General features: G+C 47.4%; 1 pseudogene and 1 gene segment (V, D, J or C); both read right to left on the reverse strand.

Moving 5' to 3' along the window:
* LOC103346896 (immunoglobulin heavy variable 3-23-like) overlaps positions 1 to 18,488 on the reverse strand; it is a 504,788-nt gene that overhangs the window by 28,594 nt on the left and 457,706 nt on the right.
* LOC138847314 (vinculin-like) lies at positions 9,702 to 11,047 on the reverse strand (annotated as a pseudogene).

An 18,488-nucleotide genomic window follows, 5' to 3' on the forward strand; every position in this document is an offset into this window, starting at 1 on the left:
GCTGGGCAGGTTTTCATGGGCAGAGGGAGGCCCTATTTGCACGTGCTGCCCCTATATAGCAGGCATGGGTTCAGACACCTCAGACAGGACTGTGCCCAGACTGATGAGGGTGTCCCGAGGCAGTCTGTCAGTGTACACTTATGGGATGAGTGATGAATTGTGTGCTCTCATTGCACACTGAACCCTGTCTTGGTTATTTTATGTGAGTGGACCTACAACATGTATTCATGGGTTCCCTTAGGTCTTGGTCCATTCAACATTACAGGAGAAATCATCAGTACAGTGTGGATGTGTCCCCAGCTCCAGTGTGGTAAGAGGAATCCCAGCACCTTGATCTGTGCCCCTCACCACAGGACTCAGCTCTGCCCCAGTCCACACTCAGCACTCACAGGGGCTTCCTGGTGAGGTCTGCAGAACTCCCTGCCAGCAGCAGAACAAGGAGCACTTTTGCTGGATTCCATTTTGGCAGAGAGATGCACAGGGGACCAGGTTCCACGCAAGTGCATCTGAGTGTGGTGTTCCACGTGCCAGTGTCTGTCTGTCTGTCTGCTCTTCACAATTTCTCTGCTGGTAAATTTTGCTTCCATGGGCAATGCTGTTGAGCTGTGATAGATACAGAGGCAGCCCCACATGTTGAAAGTGTGTGGTGAGTGCGACTCAGCTGTGCCTCTCTCACTCCTCATCACACCTACGCAAGAGCAAATATCACATCCCACGGTGCTGCCCACTGCCCCTGTGTCACCCTGCCCCGGCCCACCTCCTCCAGTCACTTTAAGTCCTGAGCCCCTTTGGGTTCCTTCACAACAGATTCATCCAGTTCAGCCCTGTGCAACATGCAGGTTTTGTGTCAGAAGTCGGTGGACCTGAGTTTTCGGGTTCTGTGGGGGCCAAGTGAATGCGTTTTTCTTATTTTTTAACTAAAATATCTGAAAATCTTGAAAGAATGAAACTGAGAGTAAAGCAGAGTAAGAAAATGATATTTTGCACAAATATGCAGCACATTAGTCTTAACTGTGTCATCACATTTCATGGAAATAATAAATTGAAAGTTGTGCTCTTTAAGATGCGCACATCCCCCAGGGAAGTGCCAGGGTCTCATATGTAGCTGTGGGTCCCAGTACCAGATTCCTGCTCCTGCAGCCCCAGGACCCAGAAGTTTATGGGAGGATTTTTGGTCCCTGTCACTCTAGTGGATGCACCTGATTGTTGTCCTGAGACCAGGCTAGGCTGGGAAGCAGACCTGGCCACAGCAACATTTGGGAAAGTGCAGTGTCGGAACATCTCCCTTTCTCTCATCCTCCCCTCTGATTCATGTGTGATAACTCAAATTTAAAACTTAAGTTATTGAAGGGTCTTTTTTTTGGACAGGTAGAGTTAGAGAGAGAGAGAGAGAGAGAGAGAGAGAGAGGTCTTCCTTCCGTTGGTTTATCCCCCAAATGGCCGCCTCCACTTGTGGGCCATGGCCGGCGCGCTGTGCCAATTCGAAGCCGGAAGCCAGGTGCTTCTTCCTGGTCTCCCATGAGGGTGCAGGGCCCAAGCACTTGGGCCATCCTCCTCTGCCTTCCTGGGCCACAGCAGAGAGCTGGACTGGAAGAGGAGCAACCGGGACAGAATCTGGCACAATAACTGGGACAAGAACCCGGAGTGCCGGTGCCGCAGATGGAGGATTAGCCTAGTGAGCCGCGGCACCATCCTGAAGGATCTTTCTAAGGGTCATATTCCCTTCAATGCAGGCAGCAACCCTCATGGCCTTGTCCCCTCCCTAGAGCCCCTGTCAATGGGATCACTGGTTGGTGAGGTCCCCACATGCATGATGGGAGGCTCCGTGCATCAAGTATGGAGGGTAAGTTCCACCTAACATGCAGCCTTCAGCTGCTCAGTTGGAGCGACCACACACACACACCAAGCAGTGCTGGTTCTGCTCACGGCTCTGCAGGAACAGCATCCTCAGCCTCAATACCCCAGACCCTGCTCCTCTGTGTCCACTGAGTAGGAAAGTGATTCACCTGCAGGAGGAAACCATCATGACCAATGTCCTAGTGGGATCCTGTAGAAAATGTTAGTGAGCAGAATCCACCCCAGACACTGTGCCAGCACTGATCCCCAAGACACAGAAGTCTGCATCCTCAGGGGATGGCTCCACCCCAAAGCTGAGGACTGGGGAGGAGAAGCATGACACGTGGGGAAGTGACAGTCGGGGACAGGGTGCAGCAGCAGGAGGGAGAGGACCTGGTGGAGGGGTGGGCTCTGCTCTGCAGGAGGGTAAGGGCAGGTGGAAGGGCCACACTGCTGGGACCCAGTGCCTGCAGGAGAACACTGAGTCAGGAGGTCTGATCAGGTGTCCTTGCCCCAGGCAACTCCCACACTGACCACCACTGAGTAAAACTAGCACAGGTGCCTGGGAGATGTGGAATGACATCGTCTCTGGGGAGTGCATCCAGTGACGACTCCCACCATGAGTGGATTCAACGTCAGGGCCTCATGGAGGAAGCTGAGGTCTCCAGTGCCCCTACAGAACCACACGGAATGCTGGGAGCAGCCTGTGGGGGTGGATGTGTTTTCTCCTCACAGCATCAGTGCTGAGCATGGCCCCAACGTAACAGCACTGGAGGGGATGCACGGTCTGGATGTTTACAGAAATAGATTGTTCACTTCTGGGGAATCTGCTATGGAGGAGATCACAGTAGATCTCCTGGGTCCCCAGCTTCAGCACAGAGCACAGTGCTGCTAGAGTCAGCCCTGGTCTCGTCTGATGTCCTGTGTGGGGATGGGGTCCCTCCCATCCCTGTTCACAATATTAAGATGCCTAATGGCACAACATTCTCACTGTCTGATCCTGGACTTCCAGCCTCTACAGCTGTGAGCTCAAGAAACCTTTTTGCTCCATACACCGCCCTATGGGGTATTGCATGATGGATGGCTTTGCCCTGATGGCTAGTGATCCAGAACCTTGTTTCATGTGTCTGTTGGCCATTTGGACTTCCTCTTTTGAAAAATGTCTGAGTTCTTGGCCCTTCTCTTAACCCAGTTGTTTTTGTTTTTTTGGGATTTCTTAATCTCTTTGTAGATTCTGGTTATTAATCCCTATCAGTGGCATAGCTTCAAATATTTTGCACATTCTCTCAGATACCTCTCAATTACCTGGGTGTTTCTTTTGCCATACAGAGACTTCTCAAGTTGATATAATCCCATTTATTAATTTTGTCTTTGACTGCCTATTTCTCAGGTCTTTTCCAAGAATTCTTTTCCTGTGCCAGTGTCTTGCAGGGTTTCCTAAATGTTCTCTAATAACTGGGTGGTGTATGGTCATAGATTAAATCTTTAATCTATCTTGCATGGATTTTCATGTAAGGTGTAAGATAGGGCTCTTGCTTCCTACTTCCATAATACATAATAATTTAAAAAGTGAAAAGGAATCTGAAGATTACCTGTAAATTGGAATGACGTAGTCATGTATTTGAGGGAATGACCTTGTTAAAATAGTCAAGCTACAATGTGATTTGCAGATTCAATGCATTTCCTGTGAAACAGCCTGACATTCTTCACAGGACCAGGAAGGAACTTCAAGAATTATCATGAAAAAACAGGGTTCATGATGGCTGAATGGTCTTGAGGAAAAATAGCAAAGCAGGAGGCGTCATCACATCTGAGCTGAAATCAGGCCTGGTGCTGGGATAACATAGACACCCAGAGCCCTGGGACAGAACAGAACCTAGAAATAAGGAGCACATTCTGAGAATGTGAGTTCTGAGAATGCACGGTGAAAAAGCACAGGATGGGGATGGGTTTCCTGTCATTGCCTGGGGTTGGGGACACTTGAATGCACCTGAAAATAATTCAATTATGTGGTCATCTCACACCAGATTAGAACAGAGTGAACTTGAGGAATGCCTTACAGGCAAGAGCCGAGACTGTAAAGTTCTAGAAGAAAACACTGGACAAAAGCAAGCTGACATTGATTTGGGAATGGTATTTTGATAATCTCCAATGTACAGGCAACCAAGCAAAAATAGGCAAAAGATAATGGACCCAACTACAGAGCTCCTGTGTAACAAAGGGAGTGATTGAAGAACCAAAGACAACCACAGATGGGGAGAAAGCATTTTCAGGTCACACATGGGTTGTCCAACATTTGGCCCCACAGGTTAAGCTGCCATCCCTATGCAGCATCACTCAGCAGCATGGGTTCAGACCCTGCTTGCTGCACTTCAAATCCAGCTCCCTGCTCATGGACCAGGGAACTCTGTCAACGATGACTCAAGTGTGTGTCCCCTTCAAGCCTCGTGGGAAACTGGAGGAAGTTCCAGGCTCCTGGCTACAGTCTTGCCCTTCCCCAGCCTTTGCAGTCATTCAGGGAGGAAACCAGTGGATGGAAGCTTCTCTCTCCCTCTGTTTGTCTCTTCCTCTCTTGCCATAACACTGCTTTTCAAATAAAATAGATATTTAAAAGAAACGGAAGATAACTGTACATATGAATAGGAGCCTATTTACTAATGTTGAATGAACTCAAGCAACTGAATCCCAAGGGAAGAAATCAATTATTCAAATGCAGTGACTGACAGGGTGGTGACAGGAGCGGCCTTGAAGGTATCACATGGGATTCCTGCTCCTGTATGGATGCTTAGGATTGGGTCCTAGTTTGGGTCCAATTTTAGATTCCTGCCAATGTGCACTCTGAGGGGCAGTGCGAGAATCTGATTAATCCCATGTGTGAGACCTGGACTGAATTCCATGCACCTGGCTATGATCTGACCCAACTCCTCTTTTATGGCATCTGGGAAGTTACCCAGGATTCAGTAGACCACTGTCTGTCAGTCTCTGTTGCTTTTTCTTTTTGGACAAATACACAAATACAAGTTTTAAAGAGGTAAAAGTATATCTGTAATTTTTAAAATAAAATATATAAAGGCAAACGTATAAAAGTGCTTTATATGGGATCATCATGCATGTGCATGTTGGAGAAACAATGAGATACCCCATCCCTTTGTTAGACTGAGTATCACCAGACATACCAGAGCTGACACATGTTGTGCAGGAAGAGAGAGAAGATAACCTGGTAAATGCTGGAGTCAGGTAAATTAGGAAAGCTTTCATGGAAAACATCAGAAGCTGAGAAACAGAATTATCACAGGATCCTCCAACACCATTCCTGGTAGAAGGAATATGAAATCCCAGGGAGGAAACCACGGGATCCACAGTCACTATGGCAAACAGCTCTGCAGTCCCATGTTCAATTAAAGCAGCCTCATTCTCGAGAGTTCGCACATATAATCCAGTGAAATTAGCCTTGAGGAAGGATGGATAATGGACAAATGGACAGAGTTATATTTTACCATGAAGTTTATAAGGCAGTAAAGAGGAAGAAATTCTGATGTCTTGGATAACTTGGATAATGCTGAGAATAATGTCTAAGGATAATGTGTCAGTAAATGTACAGTATACCATCTAGTCCAAGAAGACAGATAATATGTGATGCTAGTTACATGGGATAAAAGGATGAACTCACGGAGACATAATACAATTGTGAAGACCAAAGTCTGAGTGTGGGGGTAACAGAGGAGACGGTGGAGCAAGGTCAGAGTTTCAGTCCCACAGGATCCACACACTGAGGGATCTACTGTACAGCATGGTGACAGAGGTTAAGAGAATATTGTGTCTACAGAATTCCAACACAGGAAACTGACATTCGACCATGGGAACATGTGGATTTTGTGATGAGCATGTCAATAAGAATGACTTCATAATTCCATCAATTTGATACAGTCATTTATGAACGCATATCATTTATCTCATGTCTATGTTCAGTTATTATTTATCAAACATTTATGAAAAGGAAATGACAAAAATGGCCAACTGCAGATTAAGTTCTCTGAATACTGGGGTTGTGTTTGCCAATGTTTTATGCAGATGATAAATAAAGGCCAGTTCATTCAAGGATTGGCAGGTGGAACCCAGGAGCAGGGAACTGCAATAGCGTTCACACGTTTTTCATGGGGACTCCTAATCCATCATCTGCTGTCATCAGAATGCATTTTCACTTCCAAGTATAGAAATAGTGTAAATGTGCTCTGTCCAGAACTCTGATATGCAGCATGGATGTCTCCCTCTCTAAAAAGATGAAAGACAACAAATGGATTGATGACCCCAGTCAGCATAGACATGGAGTGAAGAGCAGGGACTCTGGACAAATGGTCGCTGGGAATGGCTCTTCCTGCAGCTGTGATTCAATCTCAGGACACTGGACATCATGCTGGAGCCACAGACACAGCTCTCCCTGATGTGGACTCCAGCCCCAGAGTGCACAGCCACTGTGTGTCCCACTTTCTGCTCTCCCTCAACCACAGCAGGTGCAGGGGTCCCACGACACTGGAGCAGGACCAGATAAACTGGAAGTGCACACCCAATACTTTCAATTCTGTTATGACCTTGACTGCTGATGTCCAGGGCATTTCCCCTCGGAATTCAGGCAGGAAGCCCCCCAAGAGGGTCCCAGGACCTAGAGGATGAGGAAGTCCCTGTAGGCTTTCCAGGTGCCTGCAAGCTCAGCCTGAGACACAGCTGAGCTGCAAGTACATTCCTGAGTGCTGTGACGTTCACACAGGGACCACAGACTGTTTCAAGATTAAAGGGGAAATGCAGGTCGGGTTAAAGTCTGCAGAAAGTGAGTGTGGATCACCCACATGTAAAGTCAAAGGTTGGTTCAGTGCACACTTGCTGGTTGTGGCAGGAGAGGGATGAGTGGAATAGTTGCTGTTTAACAGATCAACGGCCCTGTCTCAGCTGTCCCTGGTTATACAGGGAAAACTGAAACTGTCCAAAGCTTTCAGTGCCCTGAGGGTGCTGTCCTGAGTCAGGTTGGATGAGACTCAATAGTGTCCTCAATATTCCCACATCTCTGACCCTGGTGAGCACAGTCGCTGTCCATGAACCAAATTGTTCATTTAGGACTTCTTCCTTTTATATCAAACTTTCAATCCGTCATTGAAGTTGGGAGGGACAGAATCAAAAAGTAGAATTCTTCCCTCAAAACTGTTACAGGAGAGGAAACCCCAAATCTGACAGGAAACCAGGGCTTCATCTCCCTCTGCGCCTGCGCATGACCAGAATCTGCGCTCAGTGAGTCTTGTGCGCCCCCTGGTGGAGCCGCGCGCCCCTGCAGGGAGGTTTGTGTCTGGGCTCAGCCTGAGGGCCCCTCACTGTGTCTCTGGCACAGAAATAGGTGGCCATGTACGCGGCTGTCAGACTGGTCACTTTCAGATCCACCGTGGTTGAGGTTTTGGAGATGGTGAATCGGCCTTTCGCCCAGCTCGCGTAGTATGTGCTACCACTACTAGTATAAATGCATCCGATCCACTGCAGCCCCTTCCCTGGAGCCTGGCGGACCCAGCTCATGTAGTAGCTACTGAAGGTGAATCCAGAGGCTTTGCAGGTGAGTGTCAGGGATTCGTCAGGCTTGACCAGGCGACCCCCGGACTCCTCCACTGACTGACACTGGACACCTGCAAACACAGACCTCCTGGTCAGGACACTGTCACTCACACTCTCTGTGTCTCTCACTCACGTCCTCTCCCAGACTCAGTGCCCCGCGTTCTCCATCATTACCTTTGAGCACAGCGACCAGGAGAAGCCAGCGCAGCCCAGTCTCCATGGTGAGCGTCTGTGTTGAGTGCGATCACTGAGTGGACACCTGGGAGTCCTGGGGCTGGAGATCCTGTGCCAGAGCTGCAGGGTGAGGGCTGGGCTGGTTTTCTTGGCAGAGGGAGCCCTATTTGCATGTGCTGCCCCTATATAGCAGGTATGGGGTCAGATGCCTCAGACAGGACAGGGCCCAGTGCAGACGTGGTGTCCTGGGGGTGTAGGGTGATGGCTATGATAGGATTCAGGTCATATGAATTTTTATGTTATCATATTTTTAAAAAGTTGAAGGCAAATACCTTGTTTCGTTTTAATATGTGTGTACCCTTCATATCGAGTGTTAGCAATATCATGTCCCTCATTTATTTAAATAACCATTAGTTCCTTTTCATCTATATGAAAGATATTGGGACAGTGATAGAGAGAGAAGGGGTGAAAGATACAGAAATGTAGAGATGGACAGAAAAGGTGACAATGGGAGATTTCTGCCTTTGGGTTGACAGCCCAGACATCCCAAATGCATATGACCCCTTGGAGTTAGTCTTTCTGAACCCTGGATCAAGAAACTGTGTCTGTAATTCCAACGTCGGTGGTAGGGGCTCCTTTGCTTGTAGCTTCATCTACAGTTTCCCATGATGCATTATGAGGGAAAAGTGTGGGAAGCCGTGAGGCTGGACCAGTCATTTCTCTGATGGGAACACGGGTGTCCCTAGTGGGGACTTAGCCAATTTTCTCCTAATGCCTGTCACCCGCTTTTAAACAGATGAAGGACTGCAAGTGCATTTTTTAAGGTTAACTATGTTTTGTTTCCTTATTCATCCATTGTCTTAAAGTTTAAAAATTATTTAAACTGTTTAAAACTGTTCCTGAACACAGAACACTGTACATGGCAGTGGGGTTGTGTGCTATTGAAATGTCATGGTAGAAATGGGCACAGATCAACTCACTATAATTCACATTTCCACCTCCTTTTCCATCACTCTGTTGGGAGGCCTGGAGACCTCAGTTCTAGTTATTTGTGGAACCTGTCATGGGTTGTGGTGAACTGAGTCAGCCCACTGTGGTGTGGGCAGAATTATTCCTTCCTGTGAGTGGTGCTTTGTGTCCTGGTATCAGCCGTCCCCTGTTCCCCCCTCTTCCCTGTGTCTAGTAATCATGACTCTGAGTTGAGGTCAAGCACTGGGTAGAAGTCACTGTGTCACAATTCACCCCCAGTCCTGTGTTCAGGTTGCAGCTTTGTTCCCAATAGTTCAGTTTACAAAGAACAAGTGTGCATAAAACAGTGAATGGATTCTTTCCCATTTGGACATAGAATATTATTCAGTATTAAGAAGGAGGTTGTTCTGTCATTATGAAACGTGGGTCAGCCTGGAGCATACATACTAAAAGAAATGATCCAGGTACATGTGGACACATAGTATGTGACATTAGTTATATATGCAACCCACAAGCTTGAACTCACAGAGGTAGGCAGTGCAATGGTGATCACTGTCTACCATGACCCAAGTGTTTGTCCCCTTACAACCCTGCGGGAAACTGGGGGAAGTTCCAGGCTCCTGGCTTCATGCTGAGGTATCCCAGCCTTTGCAGCCATTCATGAAGTGAACCAGTGGAAGGAATTCTCCCTCCATTGTTGGTCTCTTCCTCTCTTGCTATAACACTGTCATTCACATTTTTTTGTAGGGTCAGCAGCAACACGGAAAGCCCAAAACCATTTTTTGGAGGCACAGTGATTTCCTTCTTAACTGAATTGCCTGGGCTCTGGTCTTGGGAGCCTGATGGGAGGATGAGGACCAGTAAAATGGAAACAAAAAGGGAAATGTCCCCTAAAGAATAAGGGCAGAAGAGGTGTCTGGCTAGTGTTCACTTGGATTCTGAGCTTAGGTGAAGTCCATGGGCTAGAAACCCATGCCTACTGGGATAGAGTGTGCATGAATATAACTGTGTTTTGAGAATACAGGCTTTTTATGGAGACACATCTCAAAGCATCCATGACAAAAGAGTATAAATGGTTTCTAATATGAAGAGGCCTCCATTCCTTTCTGATGTCAGGCCATGTTGTGGCATTCAAGCCCCAGCACCTATGGGTGTCTCCTGGGCCTTGATCATTTTCCTTCTATTTAGTAGGGGTTTCTGTGCCAACCATGTCCATTTAGGTGCCTACTGGTACCAGGGAGTCTTTCTAACCCAGCGCAGTGTAAATCCAGCATCTGTTCGAATTTTGACTGAAGCAGCTTCTGCTTCTCACACAGTCTCCTTCACAGACTGCATGAGGCTCTGAGCTTTGTGAACCAGCATCTCTGTGGCCTGCTCAGACTCCTTGTCGCTGATGGGAGTCCGGCCCAGCATGGTAGCCTTCACTGTGGACAGGATTTTGAGCTGGGTGCTTATAGTTGGGATTCGTTCACACACCTGTAAGAGGTTGGTTCTAATCCGCTTATCTGTGCACTGCTTGGCAACCTCCAACCGAGTCACCTCATCCGAGGCCTTGGCGATGTCCTTGGCACACTGAATGAGTGCCCGCTTGGTACCACTGCCTTCTCTCACAAGCCGAGACATCTCGGCCATCAGCAGAGCCATGTGTTTGGCTGCTGCAATGATGTCATTGCCCTTGTTGGACCATTTGCGAGCTTCATCATGGAGCTGCCTGGCAGCCATCATCATTGGCTGGTTAATCACCTCCCCGGCTTTTTGTGGCATCTGAAATGAAATAGATACTTAAATACCTTGAAGATTAATTATACATATGATTAGGAGCCTATTTCCTAATGTTGAAAGATCTCAAGCAACTGATCCCAAGGGAAGAAATCAATTGTTTAAATGCAGTGATGATAAGGTGGAGACAGGAGCAGCACTGGAGTGAGCCTGAGGGATTCCTGCCTCCCGTGTCAGGATGCTGAGTGCTGTGTCCTAGTTTGGTTCCAGTTTCAGATTCCTGCCTAAGCCCCTCTGGGAGGCCATTGTGAAGTTCCACAACTCCCACGTGGGAGCCCTGGACAGAATTCCAAGCACCTCACTGTCACCTGACCTAGCTGAAGCTTTTGTAGCCATCTGGGAAGTGACCCAGGAGTTAGAAGATCACTGTCAGTCTCAGTCTCTCTGTGGTTTTGGACAAATGCATACAGACAAGGTATTAATAAAATGATAAAGTTTAAAATTTATATCATATCTATAAAATTTAAAAAGAAATATAAAGCAAACATATACAATGCACAGGTACCTGGGGGACATTGAATGGCATCGTCTCTGGGGAGTACATCCAGTGATGATTCCACGCCATGAGTGGATTCAATGTCAGGGCCTCATGGAGGAAGCTGAGGTCTCCAGTGCCCTGAACAACACCACACGGAATGCTGGGAGCAGCCTGCTGGGGGTGGATGTGGTTTCTCTTCACAGCATCAGTGCTGAGCATGGCCCCAACATAACAGCACTGACAAGGGATACACGGTCTGGATGTTTACATGAAAAGTATGGAAAAACCAGACTCTGATGTCAGATGCAAAGTCCTTGTAAAACTACTGAAGGAAACATTGGGAAAAATCTCCCTGATGTTGGTCTGGCCATGATTTCCCTTTCAGATCTTCAAAATTCAAGAGACCTAAGAAAATATTTTCAGATCATGCTGCATAACTACAGAGCTTCTGCATTACAGACTGACTGAGAAATGAGCAGCCTACACACAGATTGGAAGTGACTATTCTCGTATCAAATGTATGATCAATAGCCTGTATCCAAAAGGAATAAGAAGGAACTGTCTGTCTGAGCCATGTTTAGAAATGGTTCTGAGTCTTCTGCAGTCTCAAAATAACTGTGATGCACAATTGGCTTCTTCATCCTGATCGACAGGTTCTGCGTCATCAGGCCTACAATGGGTATAGAAGCAAACCTGTCTGATTGTGGCTCAGTGTTGCTATGGATTCATTCTTGTGGGGACAAGAGGCACGGAGTCACCACACAGATTCCGGGAGTTGGGTGAAAGCAGGCCAGAGGCGAGCATCCCGCAGTCTCATTTGTTTCAGTAGGTACAGCAGCTTATATAGCTGAGGCAGCCAATCTGGTCTAGGGGCAGTTTATGCCTAACCAATCACAGCCTGTTGCCAGGCAGTATCTGAAGCCATCCAATCATACCCTGTTGCCAAGCAGGCTCCGTTGCCAGGTGGCATTGACGCCATGCCTGAGTAACTGATGCTTGCTTCCCAGCAGCCATCTAGGCATGGCCTTCTCATTCCACCACAGCTCAGTGTGTCCCAAAGGCATTGTGTTTTAGGTGTGCTCCCAGGGAGACCATGGGAGAAAAGATGGGAGCTCTGGGAGTGAGGCCTGGGAATCTGCTGTTGGAGGTACCACGGTAGATCTCCTGAGTCTCCAGCTTCAACACAGAGCACAGTGCTACTAGAGTCAGCCCTGGTCTCATCTGACATCCTGTGTGGGGATGGGGTCCCTCCCATCCATGTTCACAAAATTAGCCTGAAGACTGCCATGATGTTCACAGTGTTATGATGCCTAATGGCACAACATTCTGCAGTCACTATGGCAAAAACCTCTGTAGTCCCATGTTCAATTAAAGCAGCATCATTCTCAAGAGTTCACACATATAATCCAGGAAAATTTGCATTTAAGAAGGAATGGATAATGGGACAAATGGACAGAGTTATATTTTAACAGGAAGTTTATATGGTTATAGTATAGAGGAAGAAATTCTGGTATCTTGGATAACATGGATGATCCTGGAAAATAACATCCAAGGATAATATGTCAGGATAAGTATACTCTGGTAAAATACCAAGGCCAAGAAGGCAAATAATATGTGATGCTACGTACATGGGATAAAAAGAATGAACTCAAGGAGGCAGAAGTTCAATGGTGAAGACCAACGTCTGTGCTTGGGAGGAACAGAGGAGACGATAGAGCAAGGTCAGAATTTCAGTCCCACAGGATCCACATGTTGAGGGGTCTACTGTGCAGCATGGTAACAGCAGTTAAGAGAATATAGTGTCTGCAGAATTCCAAGACATTAGACAAACGACATTCTACCATGAAAAACATGGGTTTTGAGATAAACATGTCAGTAAGTCTGACTTCATTATTCCACTCAGTATACACTCATTTATTCAACACATATCATTATACCACATAAGTCTATATTTATATTAAATATTATTTATCAAACATTTATGAATATGAAATGGCAAAAATGGGAAATCATGAAGATTCAGATCTCTGAATACTGGTGTTGTGTTTTGCAATGTTTTATGGAGCTGATAAATAAAGGCAGTGCACTCAGCCTTGGCAGCTGGAACCCAGGAGGTTGGAACTGCATCAGTGTTCCCACTTTGGTGATGGGGCCTCATAACACATCCTTCATCTACTCTCTTCCAGGGTGCATTGTCAGTACAATTATGGGAAAATGTGTAAATGGGCTACGTCCAGCACTCTGATATGCAGCATGGATGTCTCCCTCTCTAAAAAGATGAAAGACCCAAATGGATTGATGACCCCAGTCAGCGTAGACATGGAGTGAAGAGGAGGGACTCTGGACAAATGGTCTCTGGGACTGGCTATTCCTGTAGCTGTGATCCAGCCTCAGGACACTGGTCATCATGCTGGAGCCACAGACACAGCTCCCCCTGATGTGGACTCCAGCCCCAGAGTGCACAGCCACTGTGTGTCCAACTTTCTGCTCTCCCTCAACCACAGCAGATGCAGGGGGTCCCACGACACTGGAGCAGAACCATATCAGCTGGAAGGGCACACCCAACACTTTCCATTCAGTGATGACCTTGACTGCTGATGTCCAGTGCACTTCCCTCCTGAGTTCAGGCAGTGAGCCCCCCAGGAGGGTCCCAGGACCTAGAGGATGAGGAAGTCCCTGTAGGCTTCCCAGGTGCCTGCAAAGCCCAGCCTGAGACACAGCTGAGCTGCAAGTACATCCCTGAGTGCTGTGACATTCACACAGGGACCACAGAGTGTTCCAGGATTAAAGGGGAAATGCAGGTCGGGTTAAAGTCTGCAGAAAGTGAGTGTGGATCACACACATGTAGAGTCAAAAGTTGTTTCAGTGCACACTTGCCGGTTGTGGCAGGAGAGGGATGAGTGGAATAGTTGCTGTTTAACAGATCAACGGCCCTGTCTCAGCTGTCCCTGGTGATACAGGGAAAACTGAAACTGTCCAAAGCTTTCAGTGCCCTGAGGGTGCTGTCCTGAGTCAGGTTGGAAGAGACTCAATAGTGTCCTCAATATTCCCACATCTCTGACCCTGGTGAGCACAGTCGCTGTCCATGAACCAAATTGTTCATTTAGGACTTCTTCCTTTTACATCAAACTTTCAATCCGTCATTGAAGTTGGGAGGGACAGAATCAAAAAGTAGAATTCTTCCCTCAAAACTGTTACAGGAGAGGAAACCCCAAATCTGACAGGAAACCGGGCATCTCCCTCTGCGCCTGCGCATGACCAGAATCTGGCCTAGTACGTTTTGTGTGCCCCCTGGTGGAGCTGCGAGCCCCTGCAGGGAGGTTTGTGTCTGGGCTCACCCTGAGGGCCCCTCACTGTGTCTCTGGCACAGAAATAGGTGGCCGTTTCCGCGCCTGTCAGACTGGTCATTTTCAGATCCACCGTGCTTGTGGTTCTGGAGATGGTGAATCGACCATTCACCCAGCTCGCATACCATGTGCTACCACTAGCATAAATGATTCCGATCCATTCGAACCCCTTCCCTGGATCCTGGCGGACCCAGCCAATGCTGTAGCTACTGATATTGAATCCAGAGGCTGTGCAGGTGAGTGTCAGGGATCCTCCAGGCGTTACCAGGCCTCCTCCGGACTCCTTCAGCTGCTACTGACACTGGACACCTGCAAACACAGACGTCCTGGTCAGGACACTGTCACTCACACTCTCTGTGTCTCTCACTCACGTCCTCTCCCAGACTCAGTGCCCCGCGTTCTCCATCATTACCTTTGAGCACAGCGACCAGGAGAAGCCAGCGCAGCCCAGTCTCCATGGTGAGCGTCTGTGTTGAGTGCGATCACTGAGTGGACACCTGGGAGTGCTCGGGCTGGAGCTCCTGTGCCAGAGCTGCAGGGTGAGGGCTGGGCAGGTTTTCATGGGCAGAGGGAGGCCCTATTTGCATGTGCTGCCCCTATATAGCACGCATGGGGTCAGACCCCTCAGACAGAACAGGGCCCAGGGCAGACATCGAGACCTGGGTGTGTAGGGTGATGGCTATGATACGATCTAGATCATATGAATTTTTATGTTATCATTATTTTAAAAAGTTGAAGGCAATGACCTTGTTTCCTTTTACTATGTGTGTACCCTTAATATCCAGTGTTAGCAATACCATATCCCTCATTTATTTAAATAGCCATTAGTTCTTTATCATCTATATGATAGACATTGGGACAGAGATAGAGACAATGGGTGAGAGAGACAGAAATGCAGAGATGGACAGAAAAGGTGACAATGGGAGATTTCTGCCTTTGGGTTGACAGCCCCAGACATCCCAAATGCCTATGACCCCTAGGAGTTAGTCTTTCTGAACCCTGGAGCAAGAAACTATGTTTGTATTATAACGTCAGTGGTACGTGCTCATTTGCTTGTAGCGTCATCTATAGTTTCCGATTATGCATTATGAGGGAAAAGTGTGGGAAGCCGTGAGGCTGGGTTCAGTCAGTTCTCTGATGGGAACTCGGGTGTCCCTAGTGGGGACTTGGCCAATTTTGTCCTAATGCCTGTCGCCCACTTTAAAACAGATGAGACTGCAAGTGCATTTTTAAGGTTAACTATGTTTTGTTTCCTTATTCCTCCATTGCCTTAGTTTAAAACTTTTCCTGAACACAGAACACTGTACATGGTAGAGGGGTGTAGTGTGCTATTGGAATGTGCATGGTAGAAATGGGCAAAGATGAACTCAGTGTCATCACTCTGTTGGGAGGCCTGAAGGCCTCAATTCTAGTTATTTGTGGAACCTGTCGTGGGTTGTGGTGAACTGAGTCAGCCCACTCTGGTTTGGGCAGAGTTATTCCTTCCTGTGAGTGGTGCTTTGTGTCCTGGTATCAGCCGTCCCCTGTTCCCCCCTCTTCCCTGTGTCTAGTAATCATGACTCTGAGTTGAGGTCAAGCACTGGGTAGAAGTCACTGTGTCACAATTCACCCCCAGTCCTGTGTTCAGGTTGCAGCTTTGTTCCTAATAGTTCAGTTTACAAAGAACAAGTGTGCATAAAACAGTGAATGGATTCTTTCCCATTTGGACATGGAATACCATTCAGTATTAAGAAGGAGGCTGTTCTGTCATTAGGAAACGTGGGTCAGCATGGAGCATACATACTAAAAGAAATGATCCAGGTACATGTGGACACACAGTATGTGACATTAGTTATATATGCAGTCCACAAGCTTGAACTCACAGAGGTAGGCAGTGCAATGGTGATCACTGTCTACCATGACCCAAGTGTTTGTCCCCTTCCAGCCCTGTGGGAAGCTGGAGGAAGTTCCAGGCTCCTGGTTTCTGGCTGAGCCATTCCGGCCTTTGCAGCCATTCAGGAAGTGAACCTGTGGATGGAATCTTCTCTCTCCATCTGTTGGTCTCTTCGTCTCTTGCTATAACACTGACTTTAAAATGAAATAGATACTTAAAATATATTGAAGATTAATTATACATATGATTAGGAGCCTGTTTCCTAATGTTGAAAGATCTCAAGCAACTGAATCCCAAGGGAAGAAATCAATTCCTTAAATGCAGTGATCATAAGGTGGTGACAGGAGCAGCACTGGAGTGAGCCTGAGGGATTCCTGCCTCCCGTATCAGGATGATTAGTGCTGTGTCCTAGGTTGTTCCTGTTTCAGATTCCTGCCTAAGCACACCCTGGGAGGCTGTAGGTGAGGTTCCAAGTAGTCCCACGTGGGAACCCTGGACAGAATTCCAAGCACCTGGCTGTTGCCTGACCATATGAATGTTTTGTAGCCATTGGGGAAGTGACCCAGGAGTTAGAAGATCACTGTCAGTCTCCCTCTCTTTGTGGTTTTGGACAAATACATACAGACATATTTTTAAATAAAATGATAAATTTTTTTTGACAGGAAGAGTGGACAGTGACAGAGAGAGAGACAGAGATGTCTCTTTTACCATTGGTTCACCCTCCAATGGCCGCTGTAGCCGGCGCACAAAGCTGATTGAAGCCAGGAGCCAGGTGCTTCTCCTGGTCTCCCAAGCGGATGCAGGGCCCAAGGACTTGGGCCATCCTCCACTGCACTCCCGGACCGCAGCAGAGAGCTGGCCTGGAAGAGGAGCAACTGGGACAGAATCCAGCGCCTGACCGGGACTAGAACCCGGGGTGCAGGTGCCGCAGGTGGAGAATTACCCTAGTGAGCCCCGGCGCCGGCCAATAAAATGATGAATTTTAAAATTTATGTTACACCTATAAATTTTAACAGAAGATATAAAGGCAAACATATAACACGCTACAAATCTAGGACCATCATGTATGTCCATGTTAGAATCACAATGAGACATCCCATCCCTCCTGTTAGAATGACTATTATCAGACATACCAGAGCTGACATGTTTTATGGAGGTAGAGAGAGATGATAACCCTGGTACAAGTCTGTGTCAGGTTAATTAGTAAAACCGTATGGGAAAGCATCAAAAACTAGAAACAGAATTATTACATGATGTTCAAGCACCACTGCATGGACAATGAATATGAAATCCCAGGGAGGTGTCCATGGGATCTGCAGTCAGTGTGGCAAACACCTCTGTAGTTGCCTGTTCATTTAAGGCACCATAATTCCAAAGAGTTCACACATATGATCCCGTAACATCTCATGGAAGAAAGAATGGAAAATGAAGAAATGGACAAAGTTTCATTTTAAAAGGAAGTTTATAAGCAGTACAGAGTAAGAAATTCTGTAATTTTAGACAACTTGGATGACCCTGGCGAAAAATGTGCCTAGGATAATATGTCAGTAAAAGTACATTCTGCTAACTATCCAGGCCAGGAAGACACATAATATGTGATGCTACCTACGTGGGATAAAAGGATGAACAACAGCCAATCATGAAGATTCAGATCTCTGAATACTGGTGTTGTGTTGGCCATGTTTTATGGAGATGATAAATAAAGGCAGTGCACTCAAGGCTTGGCAGCTGGAACCCAGGAGCATGGAACTGCATCAGTGTTCCCACCTTGGTGATGGGGCCTCATAACACATCCATCATCTACTCTCTTCCAGGGTGCACTGTCAGTACAAGTATGGGAAATGTGTAAATGGGCTCTAACCAGCAATGTGATATGCAGCCTGTGTGTCTCTCTCTCTAATACTGATGAAAGACTCCAAATGGATTGTTGACCCCAGTCAGCATAGACATAGAATGAAGAGCAGGGACTCTGGACACATGGTCTCTGGGACTGGCTCTTCCTGCATCTGTGATCCAGCCTCAGGACACTGGGCATCAAGCTGGACCCACAGACACAGCTCCCCGTGATGTGGACTCATCCCCAGAGTGCACAGCCACTGTGTGTCCCATGTTCTGCTCTCCCTGAAGCACAGCAGGTGCAGGGGTCCCACGACACTGGAGCAGAACCAGATCAGCTGGAAGGGCACACCCAACACTTTCCATTCAGTGATGACCTTGACTGCTGATGTCCAGTGCATTTCCCTCCTGAGTTCAGGCAGTGAGCCCCCCAGGAGGGTGCCAGGACCTAGAGGATGAGGAAGTCCCTGTAGGCTTCCCAGGTGCCTGCAGAAGCTCAGCCTGAGACACAGCTGAGCTGCAAGTACATTCCTGAGTGCTGTGACCACAGACTGTTCCAGGATTAAAGTGAAAGTGGAGATTGGGTATAAAGTCTGTGGAAAGT

Source organism: Oryctolagus cuniculus, chromosome 20 (genome assembly GCF_964237555.1).
Source record: "Oryctolagus cuniculus chromosome 20, mOryCun1.1, whole genome shotgun sequence".
NCBI classification, from domain to species: domain Eukaryota; kingdom Metazoa; phylum Chordata; class Mammalia; order Lagomorpha; family Leporidae; genus Oryctolagus; species Oryctolagus cuniculus.